The sequence below is a fragment of the Schistocerca gregaria genome, unplaced genomic scaffold (assembly GCF_023897955.1).
Source record: "Schistocerca gregaria isolate iqSchGreg1 unplaced genomic scaffold, iqSchGreg1.2 ptg000273l, whole genome shotgun sequence".
NCBI lineage: Eukaryota > Metazoa > Arthropoda > Insecta > Orthoptera > Acrididae > Schistocerca > Schistocerca gregaria.
Window position 1 is genome coordinate 1,188,955 of NW_026061770.1, and position 19,775 is coordinate 1,208,729.

Below are 19,775 nucleotides of genomic sequence, written 5' to 3' on the forward strand. Positions count from 1 at the left end.
TGCAACTCGGCTGCTAGTCCTCCTTCATGCAAAATCTTAAGTTCCTAGATCGTGTCCAAGGCACCAAAGAAGGGTAAAAAGTCAATAACCGATACATAAAACTTTAATTGTACTACTTCTTACTGGCTATTACATCAACTTAGAAGCTTCATCTGTGTTCTACTATGGTGCTTTTAGTGTCTCTGCATATCGCAGCACGCGACATAGCTTTGTAGACGATAAGTACAACCGTTTGAGAGAGACGAGCGGCCAATGTGACGATCTTGCTTTAAGTCGATTCGATAACAAATGACGAAAACGGACGGATTTCTCAGGTTTTTACTACATATGAACACTTTTCACATTCTCCCGTGCAACTCGGCTGCTAGTCCTCCTTTCATGCAGAATCATAAGGTCCTAGCTCATGTCCAAGGCACCAAAGCTAGCTAAAAAGGCAATAATCGATACCTAAAACTTGAATTGTACTACTTCTTACTGGCTATGACATCAACTTAGAAGCTTCATCTCTGTTCTACTATGGTGCTTTTAGTGTCTCCGCATACCGCAGCACGCGACATAGCTTTGCAATCGATAAGTACAACCGTTTCAGAGAGAAGAGCGGCTAATTTGACGATCTGGCTTTAAGTCGATTCGATAACAAATGACGAAAACGGACGGATTTCTCGGGTTTTTACTACATATGAACACTTTTCACATTCTCCCATGCAAATCGGCTGCTAGTCCTCCTTTCATACAGAATGTTAAGGTCCTAGCTTTTGTCCAAGGCACCAAAGCCAGCTAAAAAGTCAGTAACCGACACCTAAAACTTGAATTGTACTACTTCTTCCTGGCTATTACGTCAACTTAGAAGCTTCATCTGTGTTCTACTATGGTGCTTTTAGTGTTTCCGCATACCGCAGCACGCGACATAGCTTTGCAGACGATAAGTACAACCGTTTCAGAGAGAAGAGCGACCAATGTGACGATCTGGCTTTACGTCGATTCGATAACAAATGACGAAAACGGACGAATTTCTTAGGTTTTTACTACATATGAAAACTTTTCACATTCCCCCGTGCAACTCGGCTGCTAGTCCTCCTTTCATGCAGATTCTTAAGGTCCTAGCTCATGTCCAAGGCACCAAAGCCAGCTAAAAAGTCAATAATCGATACCTAAATCTTGAATTGGACTACTTCTTACTGGCTATTACATCAACTTAGAAGTTGCATCTGTGTTCTACTATGGTGCTTTTCCTGTTTCCGCCTACGGCAACACGCGACATAGCCTTGCAGACGATAAGTACAACCGTTTCAGAGAGAAAAGCGGCCAATGTGACGATCTTGCTTTAAGTAGATTCGATAACAAATGACGAAAACGGACCGATTTCTCAGGTTTTTACTACATATGAACACTTTTCACATTCTCCCGTGCAACTCGGCTGCTAGTCCTCCTTTATTGCAGAATCTTAAGGTCCTAGCTCATGTCCAAGCCACCAAAGCCAGCTAAAAAGTCAACAACAGATACCTAAAACTTGAATTGTACTACTTCTTACTGGCTATTACATCAACTTAGAAGCTTCATCTGTGTTCTACTATGGTGCTTTTAGTGTCTCCGCATACCGCAGCACGCGACATAGCTGTGCAATCGATAAGTACAACCGTTTCAGAGAGAAGAGCGGCTAATTTGACGATCTGGCTTTAAGTCGATTCGATAACAAATGACGAAAACGGACGGATATCTCGGGTTTTTACTACATATGAACACTTTTCACATTCTCCCATGCAAATCGGCTGCTAGTCCTCCTTTCATACAGAATGTTAAGGTCCTAGATTTTGTCCAAGGCACCAAAGCCAGCTAAAAAGTCAATAACCGACACCTAAAACTTGAATTGTACTACTTCTTCCTGGCTATTACGTCAACTTAGAAGCTTCATCTGTGTTCTACTATGGTGCTTTTAGTGTTTCCGCATACCGCAGCACGCGACATAGCTTTGCAGACGATAAGTACAACCGTTTCAGAGAGAAGAGCGGCCAATGTGACGATCTGGCTTTACGTCGATTCGATAACAAATGACGAAAACGGACGAATTTCTTAGGTTTTTACTACATATGAAAACTTTTCACATTCCCCCCTGCAACTCGGCTGCTAGTCCTCCTTTCATGCAGAATCTTAAGGTCCTAGCTCATGTCCAAGGCACCAAAGCCAGCTAAAAAGTCAATAATCGATACCTAAATCTTGAATTGGACTACTTCTTACTGGCTATTACATCAACTTAGAAGTTTCATCTGTGTTCTACTATGGTGATTTTCCTGTTTCCGCCTACGGCAACACGCGACATAGCTTTGCAGACGATAAGTACGACCGTTTCAGAGAGAAGAGCGGCCAATGTGACGATCTGGCTTTAAGTCCATTCGATAACAAATGACGAAAACGGACGGATTTCTCAGGTTTTTACTACATATGAACACTTTTCACATTCTCCCGTGAACTCGGCTGCTAGTCCTCCTTTAATGCAGAATCTTAAGGTCCTAGCTCATGTCCAAGGCACCAGAGCCAACTAAAAAGTCAATAATCGATACCTAAAACTTGAATTCTACTACTTCTTACTGGCTATTACATCAACTTAGAAGCTTCATCTGTGTTCTACTATGGTGCTTTTAGTGTCTCCACATACCGCAGCACGCGACATGGCTTTGCAGACGATAAGTACAACCGTTTCAGAGAGAAGAGCGGCCAATATGACGATCTGGCTCTAAGTCGATTCGATAACAAATGACGAAAACGGACGGATTTCTAAGGTTTTTACTACATATGAACACTTTTCACATTCTCCCGTGCAACTCGGCTGCTATTCCTCCTTTCATGCAGAATCTTAAGGTCCTAGCTCATGTCCAAGGCACCAAAGCCAGCTAAAAAGTAAATAATCGATACCTAAAACTTGAATTGTACTATATCTTCCTGGCTATTACATCAACTTAGAGGCTTCATCTGTGTTCTACTATGGTGCTTCTCCTGTTTCCGCCTACGGCAACACGCGTCATAGCTTTGCAGACGATAAGTACAACCGTTTCAGAGAGAAGAGCGGCCAATGTGTCGATCTGGCTTTAAGTCGATTCGATAACAAATGACAAAAACGAATGGATTTCTCAGGTTTTTACTACATATGAACACTTTTCACATTCTCCCGTGCAACTCGGCTGCTAGTCCTCCTTTATTGGAGAATCTTAAGGTCCTAGCTCATGTCCAAGGCACCAAAGCCAGCTAAAAAGTCAATAATCGATACCTGAAACTTGAATTTTACTACTTCTTACTGGCTATTACATCAACTTAGAAGCTTCATCTGTGTTCTACTGTGGTGATTTTAGTGACTCCGCATACCGCAGCACGTGACATAGCTTCGCAGACGATAAGTACAACCGTTTCAGAGAGAAGAGCGGCCAATGTGACGATCTGGCTTTAAGTCGGTTGGATAAGAAATGACGAAAACGGACGGATTTCTCAGGTTTTTACTACATATGAACACGTTTCACATTCTCCCGTGCAACTCGGCTGCTAGTCCTCCTTTCATGCAGAATCTTAAGGTCCTAGCTCATGTCCAAGGCACCAAAGCCAGCTAAAAAGTCAATAATCGATACCTAAAACTTGAATTGTACTACTTCTTACTGGCTATTACATCAACTTAGAAGCTTCATCTGTGTTCTACTATGGTGCTTTTAGTGTCTCCGCATACCGCAGCACGCGACATAGCTTTGCAGACGATAAGTACAACCGTTTCAGAGAGAAGAGCGGCGAATGTGACGATCTCGCTTTAAGTCGATTCGATAACAAATGACGAAAACGGACCGATTTCTCAGGTTTTTACTACATATGAACACTTTTCACATTCTCCCATGCAACTCGGCTGCTAGTCTTCCTTTAATGCAGAATCTTAAGGTAATAGCTCATGTCCAAGGCACCAAAGCCAGCTAAAAAGTCAATAATCGATACCTAAAACTTGAATTGGATTACTTCTTACTGGCTATTACATCAACTTAGATGCTTCATGTGTGTTCCACTATGGTGCTTTTAGTGCCTCCGCATACCGCAGCACGCGACATAGCTTTGCAGACGATAGGTACAATCGTTTCAGAGAGAAGAGCGGCCAATGTGACAATCTGGCTTTAAGTCGATTCGATAACAAATGACGAAAACGGACGGATTTCTAAGGTTTTTACTACATATGAACACTTTTCACATTCTCCCGTGCATCTCGGCTGCTAGTCCTCCTTTCATGCAGAATCTTAAGGTCCTAGCTCATGTCCAAGGCACCAAAGCCAGCTAAAAGTTCCATATTCAATACCTAAAACTTGAATTGTACTACTTCTTACTGGCTATTACATCAACTTAGAAGCTTCATCTGTTTTCTACTATGGTGCTTTTAGTGTCTCCGCATACCGCAGCACGCGACATAGCTTTGCAGACGATAAGTACAACCGTTTCAGAGAGAAGAGCGGCCATTCCGACGATCTGGCTTTAAGTGGATTCGATAACAAATGACGAAAACGGACGGATGTCCCAGGTTTTTACTACATATGAACACGTTTCACATTCTCCCGTGCAACTCGGCTGCTAGTCCTCCTTTCATGCAGAATCTTAAGGTCCTAGCTCATGTCCAAGGCACCAAAGCCAGCTAAAAAGTCAATAATCGATACCTAAAACTTGAATTCTACTACTTCTTACTGGCTATTACATCAACTTAGAAGCTTCATCTGTGTTCTACTATGGTGCTTTTAGTGTCTCCGCATACCGCAGCACGCGACATAGCTTTGCAGACGATAAGTACAACCGTTTCAGAGAGAAGAGCGGCCAATGTGTCGATCTGGCTTTAAGTCGATTCGATAACAAATGACGAAAACGGACGGATATCTCAGGTTTTTACTACATATGAACACTTTTCACATTCTCCCGTGCAACTCGGCTGCTAGTCCTCCTTCATGCAAAATCTTAAGTTTCTAGCTCGTGTCCAAGGCACCAAGGAAGGGTAAAAAGTCAATAACCGATACATAAAACTTGAATTTTTTTTCTTCTTACTGGCTATTACATCAACTTAGAAGCTTCATCTGTGTTCTACTATGGTGCTTTTAGTGTGTCCGCATACCGCAGCACGCGACATAGCTTTGAAGACGATAAGTACAACCGTTTCAAAGAGAAGAGCGGCCAATGTGACGATCTGGCTTTAAGTCGATTCGATAACAAATGACGAAAACGGACGGATGTCTCAGGTTTTTACTGCATATGAACACTTTTCACATTCTCCCGTGCAACTCGGCTGCTAGTCCTCCTTTCATGCAGAATCTTAAGGTCCTAGCTGATGTAAAAGGCACCAAAGCCAGCAAAAAATTCAATTATCGATACCTAAAACTTGAATTGGATTACTTCTTACTGGCTATTACATCAACTTAGATGCTTCATCTGTGTTCTACTATGGTGATTTTAGTGTCTTCGCATACCGCACCACGCGACATAGCTTTGCAGACGACAAGTACAACCGTATCAGGAAAAGAGCGGCCAATTTGACGATCTGGCTTTAAGTCGATTCGATAACAAATGACGAAAACGGACGGATTTCTCAGGTTTTTACTACATATGAACACTTTTCACATTCTCCCGTGCAACTCGGCTGCTAGTCCTCCTTTCATGCAAAGTCTTAAGGTCCTAGCTCATGTCCAAGGCACCAAAGCCAGCTAAAAAGTCAATAATCGATACCTAAAACATGAATTGTACTACTTCTTACTGGCTATTACATCAACTTAGAAGCTTGATCTGTGTTCTACTATGGTGCTTTTCCTGTTTCCGCCTACGGCAACACGCGACATACCTTTGAAGGCGATAAGTACAACCGTTTCAGAGAGAAGAGCGGCCAATGTGACGATCTGGCTTTAAGTCGATTCGATAACAAATGACGAAAACGGACGGATTTCTCAGGTTTTAACTACATATGAAAACTTTTCACATTCTCCCGTGCAACTCGGCTGCTAGTCCTCCTTTCATGCAGAATCTTAAGGTCCTAGCTCATGTCCAAGGCACCAAAGCCAGCTAAAAGTTCCATATTCAATACCTAAAACTTGAATTGTACTACTTCTTACTGGCTATTACATCAACTTAGAAACTTCATCTGTGTTCTATTATGGTGCCTTTAGTGACTCAGCATACCGCAGCACGCGACATAGCTTTGCAGACGATAAGTACAACCGTTTCAGAGAGAAGAGCGGCCAATGTGTCGATCTGGCTTTAAGTCGATTCGATAACAAATGACGAAAACGGACGGATTTCTCAGGTTGTTACAACATATGAACACTTTTCACATTCTCCCGTGGAACTCGGCTGCTAGTCCTCCTTTCATGCAGAATCTTAAGGTCCTAGCTCATGTCCAAGGCACCAAAGGCAGCTAAAAAGTCAATAATCGATACCTAAAACTCGAATTGTACTACGTCTTACTGGATATTACATCAACTTAGAAGCTTCATCTGTGTTCTACTGTGGTGATTTTAGTGTCTCCGCATACCGCAGCACGTGACATAGCTTTGCAGACGACAAGTACAACCGTTTCAGAGAAAAGAGCGGCCAATTTGACGATCTGGCTTTAAGTCGATTCGATAACAAATGACGAAAACGGACGGATTTCTCAGGTTTTTACTACATATGAACACTTTTCACATTCTCCCGTGCAACTCGGCTGCTAGTCCTCCTTTCATGCAAAGTCTTAAGGTCCTAGCTCATGTCCAAGGCACCAAAGCCAGCTAAAAAGTCAATAATCGATACCTAAAACATGAATTGTACTACTTCTTACTGGCTATTACATCAACTTAGAAGCTTGATCTGTGTTCTACTATGGTGCTTTTAGTGTCTCTGCATACCGCAGCACGCGACATAGCTGTGCAGACGATAAGTACTAGCGTTTCAGAGAGAAGAGCGGCCAATGTGACGATCTGGCTTTAAGTCGATTCGATAACAAATGACGAAAACGGACGGATGTCTCAGCTTTTTACTGCATATGAACACTTTTCACATTCTCCCGTGCAACTCGGCTGCTAGTCCTCCTTCCATGCAGAATCTTATGGTCCTAGCTCATGTCCAAGGCACCAAAGCCAGCTAAAAAGTCAATAATCGATACCTGAAACTTGAATTGGATTACTTCTTACTGGCTATTACATTAACTTAGATGCTTCATCTGTGTTCTACTATGGTGATTTTAGTGTCTCCGCATACCGCAACACGCGACATAGCTTTGCAGACGATAAATGCAACCGTTTCAGAGAGAAGAGCAGCCAATGTGACGATCTGGCTTTAAGTCGATTCGATAACAAATGACGAAAACGGACGGATTTCTCAGGTTTTTACTACATATGAACACTTTTCACATTCTCCCATGCAACTCGGCTGCTAGTCCTCCTTTCATGCAGAATGTTAAGGTCCTAGCTCATGTCCAAGGCACCAAAGCCAGCTAAAAAGTCAATAATCGATAACTAAAACTTGAATTTTACTACTTCTTACTGGGTATTACATCGACTTAGAAGCTTAATCTGTGTTCTACTATGGTGCTTTTAGTGTCTCCGCATACCGCAGCACGCGACATAGCTTTGCAGACGATAAGTACAACCGTTTCAGAGAGAAGAGCGGCCAATGTGACGATCTGGCTTTAAGTCGATTCGATAACAAATGACGAAAACGGACTTATTTCTCAGGTTTTTACTACATTTGAACACTTTTCACATTCCCCCATGCAACTCGGCTGCTAGTCCTCCTTTCATGCAGAATATTAAGGTCCTACCTCATGTCCAAGTCACCAAAGCCAGCTAAAAAGTCAATAATCGATACTTAATCTTGAATTGGACTACTTCTTACTGGCTATTACATCAACTTAGAAGCTTCATCTGTGTTCTACTATGGTGCTTTTCCTGTTTCCGCCTACGGCAACACGCGACATACCTTTGAAGGCGATAAGTACAACCGTTTCAGAGAGAAGAGCGGCCAATGTGACGATCTGGCTTTAAGTCGATTCGATAACAAATGACGAAAACGGACGGATTTCTCAGGTTTTAACTACATATGAAAACTTTTCACATTCTCCCGTGCAACTCGGCTGCTAGTCCTCCTTTCATGCAGAATCTTAAGGTCCTAGCTCATGTCCAAGGCACCAAAGCCAGCTAAAAGTTCCATATTCAATACCTAAAACTTGAATTGTACTACTTCTTACTGGCTATTACATCAACTTAGAAGCTTCATCTGTGTTCTATTATGGTGCCTTTAGTGACTCAGCATACCGCAGCACGCGACATAGCTTTGCAGACGATAAGTACAACCGTTTCAGAGAGAAGAGCGGCCAATGTGTCGATCTGGCTTTAAGTCGATTCGATAACAAATGACGAAAACGGACGGATTTCTCAGGTTGTTACAACATATGAACACTTTTCACATTCTCCCGTGGAACTCGGCTGCTAGTCCTCCTTTCATGCAGAATCTTAAGGTCCTAGCTCATGTCCAAGGCACCAAAGGCAGCTAAAAAGTCAATAATCGATACCTAAAACTCGAATTGTACTACTTCTTACTGGATATTACATCAACTTAGAAGCTTCATCTGTGTTCTACTGTGGTGATTTTAGTGTCTCCGCATACCGCAGCGCGTGACATAGCTTTGCAGACGACAAGTACAACCGTTTCAGAGAAAAGAGCGGCCAATTTGACGATCTGGCTTTAAGTCGATTCGATAACAAATGACGAAAACAGACGGATTTCTCAGGTTTTTACTACATATGAACACTTTTCACATTCTCCCGTGCAACTCGGCTGCTAGTCCTCCTTTCATGCAAAGTCTTAAGGTCCTAGCTCATGTCCAAGGCACCAAAGCCAGCTAAAAAGTCAATAATCGATACCTAAAACATGAATTGTACTACTTCTTACTGGCTATTACATCAACTTAGAAGCTTGATCTGTGTTCTACTATGGTGCTTTTAGTGTCTCTGCATACCGCAGCACGCGACATAGCTGTGCAGACGATAAGTACTAGCGTTTCAGAGAGAAGAGCGGCCAATGTGACGATCTGGCTTTAAGTCGATTCGATAACAAATGACGAAAACGGACGGATTTCTCAGGTTGTTACTACATATGAACACTTTTCACATTCTCCCGTGCAACTCGGCTGCTAGACCTCCCTCATGCAAAGTCTTAAGTTCCTACCTCGTGTCCAAGGCACCAAAGAAGGTTAAAAAGTCAATAACAGATACCTAAAACTTGAATTTTACTACTTCTTACTGGCTATTACATCAACATAGAAGCTTCATCTGTGTTCTACTATTGTGCTTTTAGTGTATCCGCATACCGCAGCACGCGACATAGCTTTGCAGACGATAAGTACAACCGTTTCAGTGAGAAGAGCGGCCAATGTGACGATCTGGCTTTAAGTCGATTCGATAACAAATGACGAAAACGGACGGATGTCTCAGGTTTTTACTGCATATGAACACTTTTCACATTCTCCCATGCAACTCGGCTGCTAGTCCTCCTTTCATGCAGAATCGTAAGGTACTAGCTCATGTCCAAGTCACCAAAGCCAGCTAAAAAGTCAATAATCGATAGCTAAAACTTGAATTGGATTACTTCTTACTGGCTATTACATCAACGTAGATGCTTCATCTGTGTTCTACTATGGTGATTTTAGTGTCTCCGCATACCGCAGCACGCGACATAGCTTTGCAGACGATAAGTACAACCGTTTCAGAGAGAAGAGCGGCCAATGTGACGATCTGGCTTTAAGTCGATTCGATAACAAATGACGGAAACGGACTGATTTCTCAGGTTTTTACTACATATGAACACTTTTCACATTCTCCCGTGCAACTCGGCTGCTAGTCCTCCTTTCATGTAGAATCTTAAGGTCCTAGCTCATGTCCAAGGCTCCAAAGCCAGCTAAAAAGTCAATAATCGATACCTAAAACTTGAATTCAACTACATCTTACTGGCTATTACATCAACTTAGAAGCTTGATCTGTGTTCTACTATGGTGATTTTAGTGTCTCCGCATACCGCAGCACGCGACATAGCTTTGCAGACGATAAGTACAACCGTTTCAGAGAGAAGAGCGGCCAATGTGACGACCTGGCTTTAAGTCGATTCGATAACAAATGACGGAAACGGACGGATTTCTCAGGTTTTTACTACATATTAACACTTTTCACATTCTCCCGTGCAACTCTGCTGCTAGTCGTCCTTTAATGCAGAATGTTAAGGTCCTAGCTCATGTCCAAGGCACCAAAGCCAGCTAAAAAGTCAATAATCGATACCTAAAACTTGAATTGGATCACTTCTTACTGGCTATTACATCAACTTAGATGCTTCATCTGTGTTCTACTATGGTGATTTTAGTGTCTCAGCATACCGCAGCACGCGACATAGCTTTGCAGACGATAAGTGCAACCGTTTCAGAGAGAAGAGCAGCCAATGTGACGATCTGGCTTTAAGTCGATTCGATAACAAATGACGAAAACGGACGGATTTCTCAGGTTTTTACTACATATGAACACTTTTCACATTCTCCCATGCAACTCGGCTGCTAGTCCTCCTTTAATGCAGAATCTTAAGGTCCTAGCTCATGTCCAAGGCACCAAAGCCAGCTAAAAGGTCAATATTCAATACCTAAAACTTGAATTGGATTACTTCTTACTGGCTATTACATCAACTTAGATGCTTCATCTGTGTTCTACTATGGTGCTTTTAGTGTGTCCGCATACCGCAGCACGCGACATAGCTTTGCAGACGATAAGTACAACCGTTTCAGAGAGAAGAGCGGCCAATGTGACGATCTGGCTTTAAGTCGATTCGATAACAAATGACGAAAACGGACGGATGTCTCAGCTTTTTACTGCATATGAACACTTTTCACATTCTGCCGTGCAACTCGGCTGCTAGTCCTCCTTTCATGCAGAATCTTAAGGTCCTAGCTCATGTCCAAGGCACCAAAGCCAGCTAAAAAGTCAATAATCGATACCTAAAACTTGAATTGGATCACTTCTTACTGGCTATTACATCAACTTAGATGCTTCATCTGTGTTCTACTATGGTGATTTTAGTGTCTCAGCATACCGCAGCACGCGACATAGCTTTGCAGACGATAAGTGCAACCGTTTCAGAGAGAAGAGCAGCCAATGTGACGATCTGGCTTTAAGTCGATTCGATAACAAATGACGAAAACGGACGGATCTCTCAGGTTTTTACTACATATGAACACTTTTCACATTCTCCCATGCAACTCGGCTGCTAGTCCTCCTTTAATGCAGAATCTTAAGGTCCTAGCTCATGTCCAAGGCACCAAAGCCAGCTAAAAAGTCAATAATCGATACCTAAAACTTGAATTGGATTACTTCTTACTGGCTATTACATCAACTTAGATGCTTCATCTGTGTTCTACTATGGTGATTTTAGTGTCTCCGCATACCGCAGCACGCGACATAGCTTTGCAGATGATAGGTACAAGCGTTTCAGAGAGAAGAGCGGCCAATGTGACGATCTGGCTTTAAGTCGATTCGATAACAAATGACGAAAGCGGACGGATTTCTCAGGTTTTAAGTACATATGAACACTTTTCACATTCTCCCGTGCAACTCGGCTGCTAGTCCTCCTTTCATGCAGATTCTTAAGGTCCTAGCGCATGTCCAAGGCACCAAAGCCAGCTAAAAGTTCCATATTCAATACCTAAAACTTGAATTGTACTACTTCTTACTGGCTATTACATCAACTTAGAAGCTTCATCTATGTTCTGTTATGGTGCTTTTAGTGTCTCAGCATACCGCAGCACGCGACATAGTTTTGCAGACGATAAGTACAACCATTTCAGAGAGAAGAGCGGCCAATGTGTCGATCTGGCTTTAAGTCGATTCGATAACAAATGACGAAAACGGACGGATTTCTCAGGTTTTTACTACATATGAACACTTTTCACATTCTCCCGTGGAACTCGGCTGCTAGTCCTCCTTTCATGCAGAATCGTAAGGTACTGGCTCATGTCCAAGTCACCAAAGCCAGCTAAAAAGTCAATAATCGATAGCTAAAACTTGAATTGGATTACTTCTTACTGGCTATTACATCAACGTAGATGCTTCATCTGTGTTCTACTATGGTGATTTTAGTGTCTCCGCATACCGCAGCACGCGACATAGCTTTGCAGACGATAAGTACAACCGTTTCAGAGAGAAGAGCGGCCAATGTGACGATCTGGCTTTAAGTCGATTCGATAACAAATGACGGAAACGGACTGATTTCTCAGGTTTTTACTACATATGAACACTTTTCACATTCTCCCGTGCAACTCGGCTGCTAGTCCTCCTTTCATGTAGAATCTTAAGGTCTTAGCTCATGTCCAAGGCACAAAAGCCAGCTAAAAAATCAATAATCGATACCTAAAACTTGAATTCAACAACATCTTACTGGCTATTACATCAACTTAGAAGCTTGATCTGTGTTCTACTATGGTGATTTTAGTGTCTCCGCATACCGCAGCACGCGACATAGCTTTGCAGACGATAAGTACAACCGTTTCAGAGAGAAGAGCGGCCAATGTGACGACCTGGCTTTAAGTCGATTCGATAACAAATGACGGAAACGGACGGATTTCTCAGGTTTTTACTACATATTAACACTTTTCACATTCTCCCGTGCAACTCTGCTGCTAGTCGTCCTTTAATGCAGAATGTTAAGGTCCTAGCTCATGTCCAAGGCACCAAAGCCAGCTAAAAAGTCAATAATCGATACCTAAAACTTGAATTGTACTACTTCTTACTGGCTATTACATCAACTTAGATGCTTCATCTTTGTTCTACTATGGTGATTTTAGTGTCCCCGCATACCGCAGCACGCGATATAGCTTTGCAGATGATAAGTACAAGCGTTTCAGAGAGAAGAGCGGCCAATGTGACGATCTGGCTTTAAGTCGATTCGATAACAAATGACGAAAACGGACGGATTTCTCAGGTTTTTACTACATATGAACACATTTCACATTCTCCCGTGCAACTCGGCTGCTAGTCCTCCTTTCATGCAGAATCTTAAGGTCCTAGCTCATGTCCAAGGCACCAAACCCAGCTAAAAAGTCAATAATCGATACCTAAAACTTGAATTGTACTACTTCTTACTTGCCATTACATCAACTTAGAAGCTTCATCTGTGTTCTACTATGGTGCTTTTAGTGTCTCCGCATACCGCAGCACGCGACATAGCTTTGCAGACGGTAAGTACAACCGTTTCAGAGAGAAGACCGGCCAATGTGACGATTTGGCTTTAAGTCGATTCGATAACAAATGACGAAAACGGACGGATGTCTCAGGTTTTTACTAGATATGAACACTTTTCACATTCTCCCGTGCAACTGGGCTGCTAGTCCTCCTTTTATGCAGAATCTTAAAGTCCTAGCTCATGTCCAAGGCACCAAAGACAGCTAAAAAGTCAATAATCGATACCTAAAACTTGAATTGTACTACTTCTTACTGGCTATTACATCAAATTAGAAGCTTCATCTGTGTTCTACTATGGTTCTTTTCCTGTTTCCGCCTACGGCAACACGCGACATAGCTTTGCAGACGATAAGTACAACCGTTTCCGAGAGCAGAGCGGCCAATGTGACGATCTGGCTTTAAGTCGATTCGATAACAAATGACGAAAATGGACGGATTTCTCAGGTTTTTACTACATATGAACACTTTTCACATTCTCCCGTAAAACTCGGCTGCTAGTCCTCCTTTCATGCAGAATCTTAAGGTCCTAGCTCATGTCCAAGGCACCAAAGCCAGCTAAAAAGTCAATAATCGATACCTAAAACTTGAATTGGATCACTTCTTACTGGCTATTACATCAACTTAGATGCTTCATCTGTGTTCTACTATGGTGATTTTAGTGTCTCAGCATACCGCAGCACGCGACATAGCTTTGCAGACGATAAGTGCAACCGTTTCAGAGAGAAGAGCAGCCAATGTGACGATCTGGCTTTAAGTCGATTCGATAACAAATGACGAAAACGGACGGATTTCTCAGGTTTTTACTACATATGAACACTTTTCACATTCTCCCATGCAACTCGGCTGCTAGTCCTCCTTTAATGCAGAATCTTAAGGTCCTAGCTCATGTCCAAGGCACCAAAGCCAGCTCTAAAGTCAATAATCGATACCTAAAACTTGAATTGGATTACTTCTTACTGGCTATTACATCAAATTAGAGGCTTCATCTTTGTTCTACTATAATGCTTTTAGTGTCTCCGCATACCGCAGCACGCGACATAGCTTTGCAGTCGATAAGTAGAACCGTTTCAGAGAGAAGAGCGGCCAATGTGACGGTCTGGCTTTAAGTCGATTCGATAACAAATGGCGAAAACGGACGGATTTCTCAGGTTTTTACTACATATGAACACTTTTCAGATTCACCCGTGCAACTCGGCTGCTAGTCCTCCTTTAATACAGAATCTTAAGGTCCTAGCTCATGTCCAAGGCACCAAAGCCAGCTAAAAGGTCAATATTCAATACCTAAAACTTGAATTGGATTACTTCTTACTGGCTATTACATCAACTTAGATGCTTCATCTGTGTTCTACTATGGTGCTTTTAGTGTGTCCGCATACCGCAGCACGCGACATAGCTTTGCAGACGATAAGTACAACCGTTTCAGAGAGAAGAGCGGCCAATGTGACGATCTGGCTTTAAGTCGATTCGATAACAAATGACGAAAACGGACGGATGTCTCAGCTTTTTACTGCATATGAACACTTTTCACATTCTGCCGTGCAACTCGGCTGCTAGTCCTCCTTTCATGCAGAATCTTAAGGTCCTAGCTCATGTCCAAGGCACCAAAGCCAGCTAAAAAGTCAATAATCGATACCTAAAACTTGAATTGGATCACTTCTTACTGGCTATTACATCAACTTAGATGCTTCATCTGTGTTCTACTATGGTGATTTTAGTTTCTCAGCATACCGCAGCACGCGACATAGCTTTGCAGACGATAAGTGCAACCGTTTCAGAGAGAAGAGCAGCCAATGTGACGATCTGGCTTTAAGTCGATTCGATAACAAATGACGAAAACGGACGGATATCTCAGGTTTTTACTACATATGAACACTTTTCACATTCTCCCATGCAACTCGGCTGCTAGACCTCCTTTAATGCAGAATCTTAAGGTCCTAGCTCATGTCCAAGGCACCAAAGCCAGCTAAAAAGTCAATAATCGATACCTAAAACTTGAATTGGATTACTTCTTACTGGCTATTACATCAACTTAGATGCTTCATCTGTGTTCTACTATGGTGATTTTAGTGTCTCCGCATACCGCAGCACGCGACATAGCTTTGCAGATGATAGGTACAAGCGTTTCAGAGAGAAGAGCGGCCAATGTGACGATCTGGCTTTAAGTCGATTCGATAACAAATGACGAAAGCGGACGGATTTCTCAGGTTTTAAGTACATATGAACACTTTTCACATTCTCCCGTGCAACTCGGCTGCTAGTCCTCCTTTCATGCAGATTCTTAAGGTCCTAGCTCATGTCCAAGGCACCAAAGCCAGCTAAAAGTTCCATATTCAATACCTAAAACTTGAATTGTACTACTTCTTACTGGCTATTACATCAACTTAGAAGCTTCATCTATGTTCTATTATGGTGCTTTTAGTGTCTCAGCATACCGCAGCACGCGACATAGTTTTGCAGACGATTAGTACAACCGTTTCAGAGAGAAGAGCGGCCAATGTGTCGATCTGGCTTTAAGTCGATTCGATAACAAATGACGAAAACGGACGGATTTCTCAGGTTTTTACTACATATGAACACTTTTCACATTCTCCCGTGGAACTCGGCTGCTAGTCCTCCTTTCATACAGAATCTTAAGGTCCTAGCTCATGTCCAAGGCACCAAAGCCAGCTAAAAAGTCAATAATCGATACCTAAAACTCGAATTGTACTACACCTTACTGGATATTACATCAACTTAGAAGCTTCATCTGTGTTCTACTGTGGTGATTTTAGTGTCTCCGCATACCGCAGCACGTGACATAGCTTTGCAGACGAGAAGTACAATCGTTTCATAGAGAAGAGCGGCCAATGTGACGATCTGGCTTTAAGTCGATTCGATAACAAATGACGAAAACGGACGGATTTCTCAGGTTTTTAGTACATATGAACACTTTTCACATTCTCCCTTGCAACTCGGCTGCTAGTCCTCCTTTCATGCTGAATCTTAAGGTCCTAGCTCATGTCCAAGGCACCAAAGCCAGCTAAAGATCAATATTCAATACCTAAAACTTGAATTGTTCTACTTCTTACTGGCTATTACATCGACTTAGAAGCTTGATCTGTGTTCTACTATGGTGCTTTTAGTGTCTCAGCATACCGCAGCACGCGACATAGCTTTGCAGACGACAAGTACAACCGTTTCAGAGAGAAGAGTGGCCAACGTGACGATCTGGCTTGATGTCGATTCGATAACAAATGACGAAAACGGACGGATTTCTCAGGTTTTTACTACATATGAACAATTTTCACATTCTCCCGTGCAACTCGGCTGCTAGTCCTCCTTTCATGCAGAATCTTGAGGTCCTAGCTCATGTCCAAGGCACCAAAGCCAGCTAAAAAGTAAATAATCGATACCTAAAACTTGAATTGTACTACTTCTTACTGGGTATTACATCAACTTAGAAGATTCATCTGTGTTCTACTATTGTGCTTTTAGTGTCTCCGCATACCGCAGCATGCGACATAGCTTAGCAGACGATAAGTACAAGCGTTACAGAGAGAAGAGCGGCCAATGTGACGATCTGGCTTTAAGTCGATCCGATAACAAATGACGAAAACGGACGGATTTCTCAAGTTTTAACTACATTTGAACACTTTTCACATTCTCCCGTGCAACTCGGCTGCTAGTCCTCCTTTCATGCAGATTCTTAAGGTCCTAGCTCATGTCCAATGCACCAAAGCCAGGTAAAATTCAATAATCGATACCGAAAACTTGAATTGTACTACTTCTTACTGGCTATTACATCATCTTAGAATCTTCATCTGTGTTCTACTGTGGTGCTTTTAGTGTCTCCGCATACCGCAGCAAGCGACATAGCTTTGCAGACGATAAGTACAACCGTTTCAGAGAGAAGAGCGGAAAATGTGACGATCTGGCTTTAAGTCGATTCGATAACAAATGACGGAAACGGACGGATTTCTCAGGTTTTTACTAAATATGAACACTTTTCACATTCTCCCGTGCAACTCGGCTGCTAGTCCTCCTTTCATGCAGAGTCTTAAGGTCCTAGCTCATGTCCAAGGCACCAAAGCCAGCTAAAAAGTCAATAATCGATACCTAAAACATGAATTGTACTACTTCTTACTGGCTATTACATCAACTTAGAAGCTTCATCTGTGTTCTACTATGGTGCTTTTAGTGTCTCTGCATACCGCAGCACGCGACATAGCTTTGCAGACGATAAGTACAACCGTTTCAGAGAGAAGAGCGGCCAATGTGACGATCTGGCTTTAAGTCGATTCGATAACAAATGACGAAAACGGACGGATTTTTAAGGTTTTTATTACATATGAACACTTTTCACATTCTCCCGTGCAACTCGGCTGCTAGTCCTCCTTTCATGCAGAATCGTAAGGTCCTAGCTCATGTCCAAGGCACCAAAGCCAGCTAAAAAGTCAATAATCGATACCTAAAACTTGAATTGTACTACTTCTTACTGGCTATTACATCAACTTAGAAGCTTCATCTGTGTTCTACTATGGTGCTTGTAGTGTCTCCGCATACCGCAGTAAGCGACATAGCTTTGCATACGATAAGTACAACCGTTTCAGAGAGAAGAGCGGCCAATGTGACGATCTGGCTTTAAGTCGATTCGATAACAAATGACGAAAACGGACGGATGTCTCAGGTTTTTACTACATATGAACACTTTTCACATTCTCCCGTGCAACTGGGCTGCTAGTCCTCCTTTTATGCAGAATCTTAAAGTCCTAGCTCATGTCGAAAGCACCAAAGCCAGCTAAAAAGTCAATAATCGATACCTAAAACTTGAATTGTAATACTTCTTACTGGCTATTACATCATCTTAGAAGCTTCATGTGTTTTCTACTATGGTGCTTTTCCTGTTTCCGCCTATGGCAACACGCGACATAGCTTTGCAGACGATAAGTACAACCGTTTCCGAGAGCAGAGCGGCCAATGTGACGATCTGGCTTTAAGTCGATTCGATAACAAATGACGAAAACAGACGGATTTCTCAGGTTTTTACTACATATGAACACTTTTCACATTCTCCCCTGCAACTCGGCTGCTAGTCCTCCTTTCATGCAGAATCTTATGGTCCTAGCTCATGTCCAAGGCACCAAAGCCAGCTAAAAAGTCAATAATCGATACCTAAAACTTGAGTTGTACTACTTCTTACTGGCTATTACATCAACTTAGAAGCTTCATCTGTGTTCTACTATGGTGATTGTAGTGTCTCCGCATACCGCAGCACGCGACATAGCTTTGCAGACGATACGTACAACCGTTTCAGTGAGTAGAGCGGCCAATGTGACGATCTGGCTTTAAGTCGATTCGATAACAAATGACGAAAACGGACCGATTTCTCAGGTTTTTAGTACATATGAACACTTTTCACATTCTCCCTTGCAACTCGGCTGCTAGTCCTCCTTTCATGCAGAATCTTAAGGTCCTAGCTCATGTCCAAGGCACCAAAGCCAGCTAAAAAGTCAATAATCAATACCTAAAACTTGAATTGTACTACTTCTTACTGGCTACTACATCAGCTTAGAAGCTTCATCTTTGTTCTACTACGGTGCGTTTAGATTCTCCGCATGCCGCAGCACGCGACATAGTTTTGCAGACGAAAAGTACAACCGTTTCAGAGAGTAGAGCGGCCAATGTGACGATCTGGCTTTAAGTCGGTTCGATAACAAATGACGAAAACGGACGGATTTCTCAGGTTTTTACTACATATGAACACTTTTCACATTCACCCGTGCAACTCGGCTGCTAGTCCTCCTTTCATGCTGAATCTTAAGGTCCTAGCTCATGTCCAAGGCACCAAAGCCAGCTAAAGATCAATATTCAATACCTAAAACTTGAATTGTTCTACTTCTTACTGGCTATTACATCGACTTAGAAGCTTGATCTGTGTTCTACTATGGTGCTTTTAGTGTCTCAGCATACCGCAGCACGCGACATAGCTTTGCAGACGATAAGTACAACCGTTTCAGAGACGAGTGGCCAACGTGACGATCTGGCTTGATGTCGATTCGATAACAAATGACGAAAACGGACGGATTTCTCAGGTTTTTACTACATATGAACACTTTTCACATTCTCCCGTGCAACTGGGCTGCTAGTCCTCCATCATGCAAAATCTTAAGTTCCTAGCTCGTGTCCAAGGCCCAAAGAAGGGTAAAAAGTCAATAACCAATACCTAAAACATTAATTGTACTACTTCTTACTGGCTATTACATCAACTTAGAAGCTTCATATCTGTTCTACTATGGTGCTTTTAGTGTCTCTGCATACCGCAGAACGCGACATAGCTTAGCAGACAATAAGTACAACCGTTTCAGAGAGAAGAGCGGCCAATGTAACGATCTGGCTTTAAGTCGATTCGATAACAAATGACGAAAACGGACGGATTTTTAAGGTTTTTATTACATATGAACACTTTTCACATTCTCCCGTGCAACTCGGCTGCTAGTCCTCCTTTCATGCAGAATCATAAGGTCCTAGCTCATGTCCAATGCACCAAAGCCAGGT